An 18,525-nucleotide genomic window follows, 5' to 3' on the forward strand; every position below is an offset into this window, starting at 1 on the left:
ACACACACACACACCAATGGAATAAGGCATAAAATCTGTTATGAGAGGGCTAGATAATATATGAAATTTGTTAGGAGAGAAAATAATTCAGATTAGGACAGACTGGCAAGGGCTTCTTAGAAAAGAATTTTTTTTTTTCACTGAGCTTTGAAAGAAAGGAAGGATCTGAACATTTAAAGTTGGGAAAATAGCATTTCAGAGAGAAGAAACAGCATGGAGAACAAAATCTGTAGGGTTTAGGGAAACAGAAAACTGTTTGTTTTGAAAATAATATAAATGCCATAAGGGCAAGTTAGGTTCTGGTCAGGAGATTGGGAGATCTGTGGCAAAGGAAATAGAATGACTCAGTTTGAATTGTGGAATGACCCAAGGGGAAACTTCAAAAGAGCTCTGGGTGGATCAAGTAGGTTTGGCCACATGAAACCCATTTCCTTAGTGGGGAGGCAGGGAAAGAGAAAGTGCAGAAAATGGAAAAAAAAATTCTTTGTCACCATTCTGCCATCTGCTTGCTTTAGCTGAATCCTTCCATTAGGTTTTTGGGTTGAGACCAGGACTTGTCTATAACCATTTTATGGTTTGTTTCTAATGAGAAAGAAAAGGCTAGAGTCAGATGCTGTATGAATAAATGGTGAGGATACATTTTTTAGGTTTTGTTTGTTTGTTTCTAACACTTTCCCAGTGTTGCAAAGAAGTGAAACAATTATTGCACCTTTAATTTTACCCAAGTTTTAAAATTTCTTTTTTTTAATTTTTCCTTCCAATTTTCTTATTTTTGAGTTTTGAGCAATCAGAGGTAATGCTGGAATGCACAGAAGGAAAACACAAAATCAAGGAATGGAAAGGAAAATGATAGAAAATATCAACAAGTTTCATCTTGTTCACATTTTAAAATCACATTTAAAGTAATCTAGGGCATTTGGAAATTGAAGGGTAAAATGTTTCTATTATATCCTTTAGCACCTGTGAGTGACAATCACAATACTGATGCAGGATTAACTAGAGGCTTTCAGGATTTACCTGGGAAGTTCTCATTCACCTGTTGCACAAGGTAATGAGGCATCCTCTGCCCTGAATCACTGAAAGAGAATCTGGTGTGGCAGGTTGCACAGCTGAATGAGGATTTGTTTGCATAAAGTCTTTTTAGTTCGTTCCAACAGTGAGGGCACCCTCTTACTTGTTGGCAAACATCAAACCTTTTTTTGTTTCCTTTTATAGAAATAATTTCATATTTACAAGTTGTTCTTAGATATACCCACCCAGTACATGCATGTTTACTTTTTGCTTTGCTTTTCCACCTTCCCAGAGCAAGCTGCACCCTCTTCTCCCAGTTTCAGGTGAGAAATTTGAATTGTGGGTATTGTAGTTCTTCTCCCTTTTAGGGTTTCCGGTTGAGCAGCCTGGAGCCATACCACAGGGACTCCTAGTCCCAGGTGGCTTAGTAAGTAAGAGTTCAGGCGCCACATACAGAGCAAGGCACGTTTGGAAGGAGTCCTTGGTTTGGGGTAGAAAGGCTTCCATTCACTCTACCAAATAATGTTCCTGAACTGAAGAGACTGGGGTTCATTTCTGCAATTGTAAGTGCTGCTTTTAAAAATTAATTCTTTTCTCTACTGATACATGGTGCAAATAGGAAATTGTGTCATTTCCAAAACAATTGAATAAAGTAAATGTTTCTTCCTTCCCAAGGCCTTCTTGGGAAAGAAAAAGAGAAGGTAATTGATACTCTGTGGGTTTGTGGGACATGGTTTAGAATAAATTTTAACACATAAAATAAACTAATACCTGAGACATGGCATAGGATGAAATAATTTATGAAAAGAACAATAAGACATGCTACATTCAAAGTCAGGTATAAACAACAACAACAACAATAGAACCCCACTTTGACTTACATCAAATATGTGGATGGTTGAAATGCTTTGAAACTTTTAAATATTTCAAAAGGCAACAGCTGTGTTGAAAAGACTGTGGATGTTAAAGTCAGATAAAGTTAGATTCAGTGGCTCCACTTCTTATTAGATGTGTGAACTTTGGCACAATATTTCACCTTGTGGAGCCCCCATTTCCACACTTGTAAGGTAGGTATAAAACCTACCTCATTGGGTTAATAGTATAAATGAGTTTTATGCATTATGCTGAATAGATGCATAGACAATAGCTACTGGAGGGTGGACTTTCTTCATAATGAAGTTTCAATTCAGCTTCAAAAACAGATTAAAGGGATAATTTATTGTAGGATTCCACTTATATGATGTATTAAGAGTAGTCAAATTCATGGAAACAGAAAGTAGAATAGTGGTTGCCAGGGACTAGGGAAAGGGAGAAATAGGAAATATTTAGTAGGTAACGAGTTTCAGTTTTGCAATTTGAAAATGTTCTAAAGATTGATTGCACAATAATGTAAATATACTTAACCGTACTCTACACTTGCTCTACACTTACAGTTGGTTAAGATGGTAAATTTTACATTATGTGTTTTTACCACAATTAAAAAAAAAACAGATCAAGGAGTGCGTAGTGAGAATTCTGGTGCCTCTTATTTATGAAAGTATCTCTGACTCCTTAAAACATGTCTAAATCCATTTTCAGTGGGTATAATTTTAGGGTTGATATTGGATCACCTGTGTTAATCTCTGGTTTTTATGTAATAATAATTAACAGAGAGGATAATGCAATTTTGCTGTATTCTTAAAGTCATCACTACTTTTGTGGAGATCCTTTTACATCCTCCATAACTTAATTATGTGATTAATTCATAATAGTGAGATTTCATCATTACCATACAGAATGTAGGAATTGTGAAGTCATAGTTTGATTACAACTTAGTTGAACACTTTAGAAACAGCTTAAATGTTTTATTTATTTTTGTGTTCTTACCTTCCCTGGAGCTAATTTATAAACAGATAATTTTATGTGTCTGTCTTAGAGGTAATAAAGACTATTAAGACAGGATCTGTTAAACACCATCCTGTCTTAAAATATATTAGCTAATTTGGAGGACAAAAGGCAATTTGAAATTAAACTGATTTTAAATTTAATGACATACAGTGAAAGTATGTCATGGTTGAATTTTTGGAAAATCTTCTCTTGAAAGACTACACCAATGCCTAGCTGTCTGTTAAAACTATGTGTCTTCTATGGTATTTGGTGATAACTGAAGGTGATAGTAACTGGTATTTGTGACAAGTGTGTAAAGTTTTGCATGGGATATATCATTTAAATGTAAACTTTCTCAGGAACTATGTCAGGAAGTCCAGACTGAAAACAAAGGAGAAGGAAAGCTGCAGAATCAGTTGATAAATATAATATGCTATCTAAAAGGGCATTACTTTTGCTGTTGAATGTCATCTGTAGTCTACTGTCTCTAGGAAATGTCATTTATTCACTTAACAGTTACTTCTAGCAGTCCTACAATGTGCTTCCACTGGGCTGGGCTTTGGGGTTAGACTGACTGAGGCATAGCCCTTGAGGGGATCCTATTCCACTAGAGGAGGTATGTGCTAATAAATAGCCAAAGGCAGAAAGTGCTAATCCATCAATCACTCAAGTCATTCCTGGCCTCACTGTTGGTTCATTCCTACTGCTTAGACACTCAGGATCATGAGATTAAAGAAGTTTCCGTAAATCTTTGCTTGAACTGTAATAATTAGAGGACAGAAAAAAATAAATTTGAAAACTTGAATGTGAGTCAAAAACAAAGTGTAATGACTTCCCTGAACATGGAAGAAATACATACCCAGAATCTCAGGGGAAGGGGAGTTCATAGTGTCTGGAATAAATAACAGGTGCTGGGAATGAAAAGGGAAGAGGGGGATGGGAATTCAATAACAAAACAACAATAATAATTTAATAATAATAAATGATAACAGTCAAAATGCTTTTGAGTTTTTAAGCTTGGCCCTGAGAGAATAACAGTAATACTGAAGCAAAAGAGAGGGAGCTAGTTCTTGTGGGGGAAATGTGTCTCAGGCAATTTGAAATTGGAGCTAAGCTGACCTTTCAGTGGAAAGGTAAACTGTGTTGTTAATCATGTGGAATTGGAATTCTAGAGAGCCAGCAGAATTGGCCAGAGAAATAGAGACAGCAAGCAAGCACCTCCTTCAGTAAAATGAAACTTAGTTCTGTTCTTCCTCCTGCCTCACTCATAGAAGCATGCTGAAGAAAGAGAATCTCCAGGTATCTAGGGATGGAAAGGGGAAAGAAGATTAGACTGACTGCTTCGACAGCTTTATTTTGCCTTAGGGTTTCTCTCTTGATTACTATAGTCACCACCTTGCTCAGTGATGAAGCTTCTTTGTAGGAGCCTTCCTGGGAAGAAACAGAAACATCATCTCTAGCCAGGAGAACGACCACTAGGTTTACTTTCCAGGAATGGTAGAGGGGAGTTTTCGTGTCTTCTGTTTCCATTGGGAAGAGCACTTAATTTGGAACTTTTCTGAAAAAATACAGTACATAGTAGATGTCCATTTAAAGATAGACAGATATCATAAAGCCTTGCACACTCACCTTCCAGCCTAGCAAAAAAAAAAAATTTAGAAATTAAAAAAAAACCAACTGCTCTACCTGGTTCTGTTTCTCACTCTCCTACCTCAGCAGTCACTGCTTTTCAGTCTTTGTAGATTCTCTCTCTATTGTGTGCTTTTATTCTTTTATCTGCCTTTATTTTTATATTTTACTATTTCTACTGCCATGTGAACATATCCATAAATATTATATAAGCTTGTTTTAAAGTTGAAAGATTTTATATGAACCTTAGAGTATACAGTGTTCATCTGCAACTTGCTCGGTTCTTTTAACCTCGTACTTTTAAGGATAATCCATATTGATTTTTGTAGCACAACTTATTAGTTTTCATAGCAGCATAGCAGTATTTTGCTATCATAAGTAGAATTATAAATAATATTCTTATATGTGCCAGTTGTATACAAATGTAAGATTTATCCTAGTGAATATTTTGTAGAGTTGCTGAACCATAATCATGTATATCTTCAAATTTATGAGATACTGATGAGTTACCTTCTAAAATATTTATCCTATATTTTGTTCATAGACAATGAAGGAGAATTCCTATTTCTCCCTAATCTCAAGATACTTATTTATCTTAAATGCTCTAAATAAATAATCTCCAGATGTAACTGAAAGCCAGATACTTGTGGCATCCTGGAGACTCAGATATGTTTGTAGCATTGTAATCTCTAAAATATAGTGCAAAATTTGATCTTAAATCAACTTCTTTGTTTCTCAACCTATGGTGTGAAAGAGCAACTGAATTTTCTATTTAGTAGACATTGTTGTTGTTCAGTCACTAAGTTGTGCCCGACTCTTTGTGACTCCACGCACAGTGGGCTTCCCTGGCCTTCGCTATTTCCCACAATTTGCTCTAATTCATGTCCTTTGAGTCACTGATGCTATCTAACCATCTCTTCCTCTGCTACCCACTTCTTGTGCCTTCAATCTTTATCAGCATTGGGGTCTTTTCCAGTGAGTCAGTTCTTTCAAACAGGTGGCCGAAGTATTGAAGTTTCAGCTTCAGCATCAGTCCTTCCAATGAATATTCAGGGTTGATTTCCTTTAGGATTGACTGGTTTGATATCCTTGCTGTCTAGGGGACTTTCAAGAGTCTTCTCCAGCACCACAATTTGAAAGCATCAATTCTTTGGTGCTCAGCTTTCTTCTTTTTTTTTTAAATCAGCCTTCTTTATGGTCCAACTCTCACATCCATACATGACTGTTGGACCTTTGTTGGCCAAGTGATGTATCTACTTTTTAATACTCTGTCTAGGTTTGTCATAACTTTCCTTCCAAGGAGCAAGTCTTAATTTCATGGCTGTAGTCACTGTTCACAGTGATTTTCAAGCCCAAGAAAATAAAATCTGCCACTGTTTCCACTTTTTCCCCATCTATTTGCAATGAAGATGGGACTGGATGCCATCATCTTCGTTTTTTGAATGTTGAGTTTTAAGCCAGCCTTTTCACTTTTGTATTAATAATGATACCATGTTCCAAATACTGTCTTAAGCCCCTTAATTAAAATATATTACTTAATTAATTTGAGGGTTAAGATAATGATGTTCTGCCAGTTTTAGAGATAAAGAAACTGATTCACGGAAATACCATGTCAATAGTAAGAGGTGGCAGAATTTGTATCTACTCTAGGCTATTCCAGCTAAGAAAAGTGATAAAAGGTAGGTGGGAACAGACTGGAAAAAGAGACATGAGAGTATCATAGTCTTAAACTCCCAAAAGTTTAAAATCTAGCCACTGTTTAATAAGATCAAAAGAGCATAAAGAAGTGTTGATAAGTGTCAAATAAGTCTATATTTGTATGGAGAGAATTTAATTTTGCCTAGGAAACCTGTAAATGTTTCTCATAAGTGATCAAACTTTACTGAGCCTTGGAAATTAGAGAAAGGAAGTTAAAGAAGCAAAAATAAAGGGGGTAGCTACTTATAAAATAAAAGGAAATGGAAAATACAAAATATATTTGGTAAAGTTAATTTATTCGGCCATTAACTCAACAGATAATTTCTGAACATCTGTTGTGTGTGAGGCACTGACCTAAACTGTGGGACACAGCAGTGAACAAAAAAGACGCCATCTCTCCCCATAGGTAAGTGTGCTTGGTGATGTAGTATTTGGGGAATTGGGGGCAAAAGATGAAGGAAATAAGGTTGGAAAGATAGATTGCTTATAATTATGAAGCACTTTCAAATATCAGCCTAAGAATTGTGCACTTTATTCTGAAGGCAGTGAGGAATCAGTGTGAGTCACTGTGGGTGTGGCATTATTCATTTATTTATTCAGTAAATACTATTTCGTGGGCTTCCCAGGTGTCTCCAGTGGTAAAACCCCGTCTGCCAATGCAGGAAACATAAGGACAGGGTTCGGTCCCTGGGTCGGGAAGATCCCCAGGAGGAGGGCATGGCAACCCACTCCAGTATTTTTGCCTGGAGAATCCCATGGACAGAGGAGCCTGGCAGGTGACGGTCTGTAGGGTCATACAGAGTTGGGCATGACTGAAGCAACTGAGCACGCAAATATTAATTCACCCTGAGCTTTACTTAGTCCTGGGGATACAAAGATTGAGGGAGTGATAAGCATGTGTATACAGTTGATAATGCTATGTGAGAAATAAGGTGGGGGTTGCAAAGGATAGGAAAGCCTAACAGAGGCTGGAGTGTGTGGTGAGAAGAGGGGGGACCATGGAAGGAGATATAAGAAAGTATCCAGTTTTGACCTTATGAAAATTTATCAGAGTAAAACTTTAGGTAGGTCTCCCTTCCAGTTTTTTAATGTTCAAAAGAAAATAAATTTTATTAGTTGACATATCATTTCATATATCAAACTCTTTAATTTTCTGAAATTTTCTCCTCAATACCTATACATAAATATAATTCTCAATCCTCAAACTAGAGTGCTAGGAGAAGGCTCTTTATCCTTTGCTACTTGAAAAATAGCAAGTTTCAAGCAAAGTGAACAATCTCTGCTTACTAAACCATTCTCTTTTTGGATGGTTTTAATAAAGTGAAAATTCAATAAAAACATTGTTTTTGAATATCAATAATTGAACATTGTTTTCTAGTTATAAAGGTTAATTCCTCAGTATTTACATGTAGATTGCAAGCATCCAGTATGGATATATTTTTATGTTCTGCCTGTAATCCAGCCTATTTTTCTGTATTATCATGTGTTAAAAAAAAAGTATGTTATAGCTCACCTATTTATGGAAAAATATAGACTCATTTATTCAGTCCATGGTGTTTCATTCAAGTTTCCAAATCTTATTTAGAAATGACTTGGTCAGTTATTTGGGAAGGGCATTTCACTTGGATGTAGATGCAATTGTGTCAGAATATGCCAGGGCTGAAAAAAGATGTTGGAGACTTTGTGCCAAATAGAAAAACTTTAAAAAATTAAGCAATGAATAGAGGCCTTACTAAGTATGTAAATATATTTACAAAGATATTAAAGAAAAAATGTAAAGTAATTCTTGCCACAATAAAAAAAATGCAAATAATATGTTAGCATATAGAACGTGAAGTAAGCTGAATCTCCAGGTTTCAGATTTTTCATCTGTGAATTCTCTCCTCATAAGTATGGCATGGCAGCTGTCAGTTTTTTCCAACTCTTTCCAGTAAGAAATATTGTAAACATATGGAATGTCTAGTGCCTTTCCTTTTTTTACTTAATATATTTCAGTGATTGACCCATATCATTGCATATGAGAAGACCACATTATTTTTTCCCACAATGGCTATGGATATGCCAAAGGTGTTTATTGGTCTCATATTAATGATTTTTATGTAATTTCTAGTCTTTGGCTACAGTTAACAGAGCAACAGTGGCCAAGGAGGTTAAATTGGAAAATTTGGCCAAGATTCTAAGATAACTGTTTTCTGACTAAAATCCCAAGTTGGGGATATTTTCACAGTTGTTGACTCCTCACCCACCTCCAGGTTATAAAGAAAAATAAAGGAAGAATAAAAGACTGAGAGGATTTTATGAGAATGATTTTTGAAGAGCTAACCCAGTGTGGAGAGGTAGACGTGAGGGATGGCCTTTTTTATCTCAAACTTGGAGGAAGTGGCTTTGCTATATACTCCTGGAAAGCTTAATGTGTTTTCCTCTAGAAAACCAGAGCTGAGGGGGACCTCTCTAACAGAAGAATTAGATGTGTTGCTCAGTTCACAGGTGGTACAGTCATAAGCTTCTGAGGATTCCCCAAAGCTCACTTTTGTACGTGTGCACACACTCACCCCATACACAGTGTCAGTAATAAACGCTGCAGAGACAAAGCCAACTTTCAATCACACTAATAGAGTAAAATGTTCTGTTTTATTTCTCCTTTTTCTTCCCTGTTCCCCAATTTTGGAGGCTTCAGTAACAGGAGCTTGCAAGTTGGGTGACGGAGGAAGTGAGGTAGAAAAAGAGAAGGTGCGCACAGCACTCCCTCCCCAGAAGCCTGTAGACTTGCAGGGCACGAGAGCAGGGAGATCGGTCATACACCACAATGTTAGTACGCTGATGGAAATATTGGATGGGGCATTCTAATTCATGAATCAAAACTGTATTTTGCAACTCTAAATAACCACAGAATTTTCTTTAAATCTCAGAGTAACCAAAAGATACATGGGGCCAACTGGGGAATTTTCATCAGTGGTATTGGGAAAAACTCCCCCCAGTGAATACATTTTTAAAAGGAAAGCAGTGGACAAAAATACAATTGCATTCTGATTCATCTCACAAATTGTTTAAAATGGTTACATATATATTTGCCTATATGTAAGGGAAACTCTCATTCTTAAGCAAAGACAATATATCTATGAATTTCCAGAACAGAGTAATTAACTTGAAGTAAGAATAACTGAAACTAAAACTACTATAGACAGAGTATAGAGAGTATTTCTAGTATGGTAGTTCAGTATGGTAATGTGTCTTTTAAAATCAAAATTAATTAAACTAGTTAAAATTTAGGTTAATTAAAATTAGCTAAAATGAAAAATTTAGTTTCTCATTTGCATTAGCCTTATTTCAAATGTTCAGTAGCTACAAGTAACTATTGATTATGTGATTTGACAAAGCAGATATAGAATATTCCCTAAATCACAGAATTTTTGGTCCCTATCACAGACATTAAACCATTTAATTCTCACAAAACATAGGGGAAAGTTATAGTTATTGTTCCCACTTAATAAATACGAAAATCTAGAATCAAAGAGGTTTAGATTGGCTTCTTGGATTCCAGGTCCCCTGTTCTTTCCTCTAAATCACACTGGTTGACCCTCAAGGCAAGAAGATAAAAAAAATCAGCTTCACTCTACTTTCAAAATACAATGGGGGATATCCTAAAATCTAGAAATCCCTAAGGGAAGGGAGATTTGCTCATCTCATGTTACTGGATTGGTGGGGACAAGTCTTATTTCTAGTTTCTCAGTCAGTTCAGTTGCTCAATCGTCAGACTCTTCGTGACCCCATGGACTGCAGCACACCAGGCTTCCCTGTCCATCACCAACTCCCGGAGTTACTCAAACTTGTGTCCATTGAGTCAGTGATATCATCCAACCACCTCATCCTTTGTCATCCCCTTCTCCTCCTGCCTTCAATCTTTCCCAGCATCAGGGTCTTTTCCAGTGAGTCAGTTCTTTGCATGAAGTGGCCAAAGTATTGGAGTTTTAGGTTTAGCATCAGTCCTTCCAATGAACACTCAGGACTGATTTCCTTTAGGATGGACTCGTTGGATCTCCTTGCAATCCAAGGGACTCTCAAGAGTCTTTTCCAACACCACAGGTCAAAAGCATAAATTCTTTGGCGCTCAGCTTTCTTTATAGTCCCATTCTCATGTCCATACATGACTACTGGAAAAACCATAGCCTTGACTAGACAGACCTTTGTTGGTAAAGTAATGTCTCTGCTTTTTAATATGCTGTCTAGCTTTCCTTCAAAGGAGCAAGCATCCTTTAATTTCATGACTTCAGTCACCATCTGCAGTGATTTTGGAGCCCCCAAAAGTAAAGTCACTCACTGTTTCCATTGTTTCCCCATCTCTTTGCCATGAAGTGAAGGGACTGAATACCATGATCTTCATTTTCTAAATGTTGAGTTTTAAGCCAACTTTTTCACTCTCCTCTTTCACTTTCATCAAGAGGCTCTTTAGTTCTTCACTTTCTGCCATAAGGATGGTGTCATCTGCATATCTGAGGTTATTGATATTTCTCCCAGCAATCTTGATTCCAGCTGTGCTTCGTCCAGCCCAGCATTTCTCATGATGTCCTCTGCATGTAAGTTAAATAAGCAGTGTGACAATATACAGCCTTGACATACTCCTTTCTTGATTTGGAACCAGTCTGTTGTTCCATGTCTAGTTCTAACTGTTGCTCACTGACCTGCATACAGATTTCTCAGGAGGCAGGTCAGGAGGTCTGGTATTCCCATCTCTTTCAGAATTTTCCACAGTTCATTGTGATCCACACAGTCAAAGACTTTGGCATAGTCAATAAAGCAGATAGTAGGTGTTTTTCTGGAACTCTCTTGCTTTTCCAATGATCCACCGGATGTTGGCAATTTGATCTCTTGTTCTTCTGCCTTTTATAAATCCAACTTGAACATCTGGAAGTTCATGGTTCATGTACTGTTGAAGCCTGGCTTGGAGAATTCTGAGCATTACTTTGCTAGCGTGTGAGATGAGTGCAATTGTGCGGTAGTTTTAGCATTCTTTGGCATTGCCTTTCTTAGGGATTGGAATGAAAACTGACCTTTTCCAGTCCTGTGGCCACTGCTGAGTTTTCCAAATTTGCTGGCATTTGTAGTTTCTAATACAGCCTATTTTACAATCTATAATATTTATTCATATATATGTAGATTCAACTAAAAGACTGTTTTAATAAATGGGGAATATTTTAGTAGCAATGTTGTTGTGTTGTGTTAGCCGCTCAGTAGTGTCTGACTCCTTGCAACCCCACCCCATGGACTGTAGTCCACCAGGCTCCTCTGTCCGTGGGATTCTCCAGGCAAGAATACTGTAGTGGGTTGCCATTTACTTCTCCATTAATAGCAATAGTGAAGTACTAAATAACTACACTTAACTAATATTTCCCCTTCACTTTTATATGGTTCTCTAAGAAACTACTCAGTGACTTGGTTATGCATAGATTGTTTTGAGACCAGGTTTACTTTCTATTGTTTTTACAAAATAAATATACACAATTCATAATAAAACTGTTGCTTCACATTAAACTTATAATGGTGTGAGCACGTAACTCTTTTATTGGAGAAAATATGAACCCAGATGGCTCAGCCTTGAGTCCATTTCATAAACACTTCATGACACAATGGGGCTCACATTGTATCACACTGTATCTCACGTATCTCCTACTCTTGTATCTCCTGACCCCAGCTAGTCCTTTCATCCCTCTCTGTTATTATGGCGACAGACTGTGTACCCCTTCCTCTGGGTCTAACCTGTTGTGTCCAGCTCTTTGCAATCCCATGGACTATACAGTCCATGGAATTCTCCAGGCCAGAATACTGAAGTGGGTAGTCTTTCCCTTATCCTGGGGATCTTCCCAACCCAGGGATTGAACCCAGGTCTCCCATATTGCAGGCAGATTCTTTACCAGCTGAGTCACAAGGGAAATCCTACCAGCACCAGTTCACATCATCTTTATATTTGATTCTTAAATTCAGATGATATAGTGTCACTTCTTTCCCTTTATAACATATGCCTTTAAATAAAGAAACATGAAAACAAATTTATCCTGACAAATAATATCCAGTTATTTGAAGACTTCAAAAAAGAAGGATGAACAGCTATCTGGGTTGGTTTAGGTTGACACTTTCCTGGGTACTGACTAGTATGAAAAACACTCAGCAGTGGCTATGGCACGGATGCTGACTTATCAGAATGGATGCTGGTCAGCATATAGTTCCCCGTGTTCTCACTGAGTATCCACTCTGCCTCGAAGCCATGAAAACATTTCCTGGCTTTTATAAACTTCCAGTATTAGATAACATTCATGTTTCCAGTCTTGGGTGGCACGGGATGTCTTGGGAGCCTAACTATGAGGATATTTCTCTTGATTCAAGCAAAGAGTAAATGAGGTACTGATGGTTGAGAGCATTGCTTTGGCTTCCCTTTTATCTGATTACATTGCTTGATCTCTCATGCCTTGAGTTGAGTTTGGCTGTTTACTGAAGTTGAAATTCCCTGTTCTTAAACTATGCTGTCTTGCTTGTTGAGGTTTGACAGCAACTTACTTTCTCTTTTAGGATTTGTTGTTATGATCAGTAAGTTGGTTGAAAATGTTGATACCAGAAGTCTCTCAGTGACCTGTTTTTTTTTTTTTTTTTGTGGATGTCGTGATTTTTCTTCAGTTTTTATTCTTATTATTTTGAAATATAACTTGGTAGAGGTTGTTTCTGAGAGAGACAATTTTATGTTCATCTGTAGCTCTCTGTTTCTAGTAATCTTTTGAGTGTGTGTATGTGTGAGAGAGAGAGAGTATGCATATAAAATGCTATAGCCACTTGTTTTTCTTTATTCTCTTTCTAATAATTGTAGAATAATAAGGGTTTCCAAGGTGGTGCAAGTGGTAAAGAATCTCCCTGCCAATGTAGGAGGTGCAAGAGATGCAGGTTTGATTGCGGGTCCCGGAAGATCCCCTGGAGTAGGAAATGGCAACCCACTCCAGTATTATTGTCTGGAAAATTCCATGAAGCGATGAGCCTGGTGGGCTACAGTTCATGGGATCCCAAAAAATCAGACATGACTGAGCACATGTACACATAATTTACTTGGGCTTCCCTGGTGGCTCAGTGGTGAAGAATTCACCTGCAATGCTGGAGATATGGGTTCGATCCCTGAGTCAGGAAGATCCCCTGAAGAAGAAAATGGCAACCCACTCCAGTATTCTTTCCTGGGAAATTCCAAGGACAGAGGAACTTGCCAGGAGTTGCAAAGGAGTTGGACATGACTTAGGGACTAAACAACAACAGCAATAGTTAACTCACAGTGCTTTAAAACTGTTCAAAAGACCTTTTTCTTTTCTGAAAATATGTTTAATTCACAAATTTCTCATTGATTAATTTTATAGAACACTAATTTTATTCATTTTAAAATCTAAGCCTTTCAGTATAAACAAAACTAATTTGAAATACAATCTATTTTTTATTAAAAGCAAGTGATAAGAATTGCAAGCGGATTCTTATCCCCTCATTCTAATCCTATTTTAAAGCATGGTTCTAAATGATTATTTCTTCATGTTTGTGCAGTGATCTTCACGTTGTTGGAGGATGTGGTGGGGAGGATAGTACTAGAGCACAGGTCAGGAGGGTGCCAGAGTGTCCACTGTGCTGGGCAAGGCAGGCCACACCTTTACCTGTAACTTCAGCGCTATGTCCTGGGTTGAGCTGCTGCCACATTCTCTGCCATATACTCTCAAGTCCCTTATGTGTATAAATCCCCTTTGCCCTGATAGCTTTGGCTGGGATGGTGCTTTTTTTTTTAATGTGCCTAAGCAGGAGAAAGTCAAATCTACCAACTCTTTATCTGTGGACCACATTCCCACCTTTGTAGCTAACGATTTTCTCTTCTACTTCCAGCTTCTTTGTGCGAGTATTGTATAAACCACATAATCTGTCTGTGTCTCAATTTCTTATCTGCAAAAGGAGCTAGTACTCTGGTTACTTTTTCTGCTAAGACAGTCCTGAGGATTAATGAACTGACTTTCAAAAGCACAAGTGTCTGAGATGATAGGCCCTCCATAAATTCAAATTACAATTATTACTATCCTCCATTTTACTGCCAGGAGAATAGTAACTCAAATGGAATCCAGTATTTATAAACAGCTTTGCATTTTAAAAGTATTTTGTTATCTTTAATAACTTAGAAAAGCCTCTCCCAGCAGTCTCAGCATCATGCATCTATTGACAAAGGATTCATATAGATCTTTTTCATGAACTCTTCATTGTTTTGCTGATTCAGATTATTATTTTTCAATCTTATTTTGTCTCATCCTTGAAGGATTCGTTCTATATCAAGGCTGCTTGGGGGGTATGGGGTTTATTCTTCTAATTGAATTATTTGGATAATATAAATATAATTTGACTTATAAATTGGTAACCCTTATAAAAATATTGCTTCATTAGAATGGAAATGAAGAGATTAAAATTGAGGCTGAGATCTGTATTGAGAACTCCAGAGGGAGGCTTGGACCAGGGGCAGACTTCGGGAGCTTATCAAATCATGTTTGAATTATCAAAAGGTGGAGCCTGGGCAGGATGTTCACTTGTCCAAATAAGCCTTCAGCGTTTACCTTGGGCAGCTGATTTCTTTTCATCCCCTCCGCCCACTAGGAGACCAGCATCCATTAAACTGATTCCTTGGCTGTACTGCTTTGTTCATTGTTTACAACCTGAAACTGTTTGGATACACTTGGCTCTTTATCCCTCTTGATCTGCCATTTTGCGTTTGGATCCAATGCTTAATTCTGGTTCAGAAAAGTCCCTGGGACTTTACCCAGGCACTAGTTTAATTAGTGCCAGGTTTTTCCCATCACTCATGAAAAGGGATCAGGCATTGCTTTGATCTAATATCTTTTTGGCAACAGTTTGCTTCTCTTCCCACCAGTTTCCTTCATGCCCGGGGTATCCTGTGTTCTCTGGGACATCCAGATGTATGTAGTCCTCTTGAGGTTTCTTTGCGAATACCCAGATTTCAGAACTTCCTTCTTTCTCTACCTGGATGAGTCAGTCTAGTAACTGGAAGGCAGTCTGCCTCATGACTTTGGTGTCTCAGTGTTTCATCACTAGAGAGTGCTATGTTCTTCTTATGATCCATGAAATCATTTATGTTGAAATGGTTTTTATTAAATAAATATTTCTATAAATGAAATCACATATATATTCTAGTGGACAAAGGAATCCTATATATTATAAGGATGAAAGTAGATAATAAATGATAGCTTTGGAAGAATTTCTCCTAAAAACCAAAATGTTAAGTCTACTATTAGATGATCAAAATTTGTTTAAAATTTTTCTGTTTCATCTGAAGTTGAGTGTGAAGAATAATGACTTTAAATTTCATTTTTCAAATATGGATTTTTAAAACTTTACAAGATAAAGTTTGTCTGAAATCTTTGTATATCATATAATTACATTCTCCTTTCTTAGTTTTTGTCTAGAAGCATTTGTGAAATAAACTATGCTCTCAAGTTTTCTCAGTCCTCAGTTTATTGATAGTGGGAACACAAGGACATGTACAGATTTACTAGCAGACAAAAGAATTTGATATATATTATGTGAAAAATCAGAGTCAGCTCAACATTTTAAAATGTCCAAGAAAGAAAAATAAGTTGTCATTAAGATTCCACAGAATCTTTATCTTAGCTCTGCTTATTTAATACACAAAAAATGCAGTCACATGATTTTTACTCAAGAGAGTCAAAAAGTTTACATCTGTTAGTTTCACATAGGAAATAGGCAAGGCACAGAACCAATTGAAAGCAAACCTGAAAAGAAGATATTGCCTGTTTTACCCCTGGGAGGGCCTGGGAGGAGCAAAAAAAAAAAAAAAAATCATGATTACTGTGTTGTTAAGAAAACCTTAGACTCTCTTTAATTTTTAACAAAATTAAAAATTATCCAATCCTTTTCAAATACCACAATTTTAATGTAAAGCTCATATCGGGATTAACCTTTCTGTTGTGACAAACATAAACATCTGGCATTCACGGAACCTGAGAACTGATGTGGACCTTATCACCACCTCTGTAAGTGTTTTTAGATAAGCCACAGCAGTTTCCGTATTTATAGAAGATGACAAGTGAATTTGACTGATACTTATCAGATATGTATCATGAGAACTAGAGGTTCTATGGAGTGATTTCAGAGCTCCCACTGCAGTGAAAGTGGTGGCTAGCAAGGTGAAGGTTGTGGGCTATTCTCCCCTTACCTGTCGACCAGATGAGTTTTTCTTTTATTACTTTCCAAAATTTATTTCTTTAAGTCTTGCACAATATTTCATTTTCAGGAATTGTTCTTCTACACATGAGAGAATTATGTTCGAAAACATTCACTTATTGCTAAGGTCCTTTCATTTCTAAAGATAAGTTTTCTGTATATGTATACCAACATACATTGTTATATATTTATACACTACCTTTCCCCAATGTGACTTAAAGCACCAAATCACAAAATATACATACATAATAAAATTGAAAACCATTAACAATAAAAGTTAAGCCTCATAAAATAATGGCAAGGTATAGTAGGTTGGGTGAAGAGATTAATTATATTAAACAAAAAAATCAGGGATATGAGAATCTATTTTAGTGTACAAAATCTCAGTCTAATCTTCCCTAGCTAAGGTAAAACCCAAAGCATGAGGCAATACTAATCTTTTTTAAAATTTTTATTTATTTTTAATTGGAGGATAATTACTTTACAATGTTGTGTTTGTTTCTGCCATATATCAACATAAATCAGCCCTAGGTATACATATATCCCCTCCCTCCCACTTTCCACCCCATCTCACCCCTCTAGGTTGTCACAGAGCACCAGATTGAGCTCTCTGTGTTACACAGAGAGCTATCTATTTTGCATATGGTGATGTATATATTTCACTGCTGCTCTCTCAATTCATCCCACCCTCTCTTTCCCCCAGTGGGTCCGTAAGTCTGTTCTCTGTGTTTAAAAAAAAAAAATCTCTATTTCTGCCCTGCAAATAGGTCGATCAGTACCGTTTTTCTAGATTCCATATATATGCATTAATATACGATATTTGTTTTCCTCTTTCTGACTTTACTCTGTATAACACGCTCTAGATTCATGAGGTAGATGAAACTAGTCTTTTAATAAGAGAAAAGATTAAAATTCGGAGGAAGAAACATTTTCTATCCCCCAAATTGGAGAATAATTTGTCATACATGGCTTTATATGAAACATAATGGACAAGTTTCCTGATTACAGATTTACAGAAATATAGGGAAATTACATGTATGGTCATATCTTTACCAGGAGTAAAAACCAAGGAAGTAGTGCTAAGCCTTCACTCTGTAAAGACCATTTTGATGACAGGCTAGAACAACATGCTTTACTTTTAAAGCTGCCCACTTACTGGAATTGATTTAGAGATAAGGCTAGAATTGGATGCTGTGAAGGATTCATATACCCTCTTCTAGGATTGGCATGGCTTTTAATGGAAACGACATGATGGGCAATTTTAAATTGACTTTGTGAGAACATGTCTAAAAGGGAGATTTTCTTTGTTGTTTGTGAACATAGCAAAATGATATTTTGTGTGGAAATAAAATTCCTGACATGGTCTTGTTTTCATGGTTTTCTGCTGGACCTCAGCCTGCAGAGCCCAGACGCTGAGCTGGCCTTCAGCCAGCACCTGCGTGCCTCAGGTGTAGCTTTTAAGGATGCACTGAAAGGAATGAGGCCTGCTAAGAGGCTCTTTATTCCTTTGCCATGGGACCAGATTAAAATGCTTCCCCTTGTGTTTATCTCCAAGGAAAACTAAAAAGAAAGAACATAGAAGGGGGCATCACTTGGTTGTACTATTTTCTAAGTTTGGAGAAGAGAAAAAAAGTTGGGTTTCTTGCCTCTGCCACCATTGTCAGAACTTGGCTTCCTTTTCAGTTCTATCACCTAAAATTTTATCATCTAAAATTCTATCATCTAAGGTTATTATATAAAAGAAAGATAAAACCCCTCAGAGCACCATGACTTCCTAAGTTCCCTGCTTTTAAAATGGATTCCATATCATTTGTGAACAGTCAGATGATGGTGACAGGAGGTGAGATCTTGATGGTCACATCATGAAGATCCTCTCATTTTACAGATGGAGACATGAGACTCTCAGCAAGCAATGAGTCACTGTGGGTCATATAACCAGCTGGTCACAAACCCAGAAGTGGCCTCCAGGTCTCATTCTTTCCCATTCATTTACCACTCCACAGTGTCTAAAGAAATGATTACGTTACGGTAGTCAATGTTTTATTTAAATATATCTACTTGAAACTGTGT

At 37.0% G+C, this 18,525-nt stretch overlaps 1 protein-coding gene across 1 annotated transcript in view; it reads left to right on the forward strand.

Annotated features, from left to right (window-relative positions):
- Window positions 1-1,428: 1,428 nt before the first annotated feature.
- The window catches only part of MACC1 (MET transcriptional regulator MACC1), an 86,468-nt gene continuing 69,371 nt past the window's right edge, over window positions 1,429-18,525 (forward strand). The window contains exon 1 of the mRNA XM_020868928.2: window positions 1,429-1,574. The gene's annotated coding sequence lies outside the window, so the exon portion shown is untranslated. The remainder of the gene's footprint in view (window positions 1,575-18,525) is intronic.

This window comes from Odocoileus virginianus, chromosome 1, assembly GCF_023699985.2.
Source record: "Odocoileus virginianus isolate 20LAN1187 ecotype Illinois chromosome 1, Ovbor_1.2, whole genome shotgun sequence".
NCBI classification, from domain to species: Eukaryota; Metazoa; Chordata; class Mammalia; order Artiodactyla; family Cervidae; genus Odocoileus; species Odocoileus virginianus.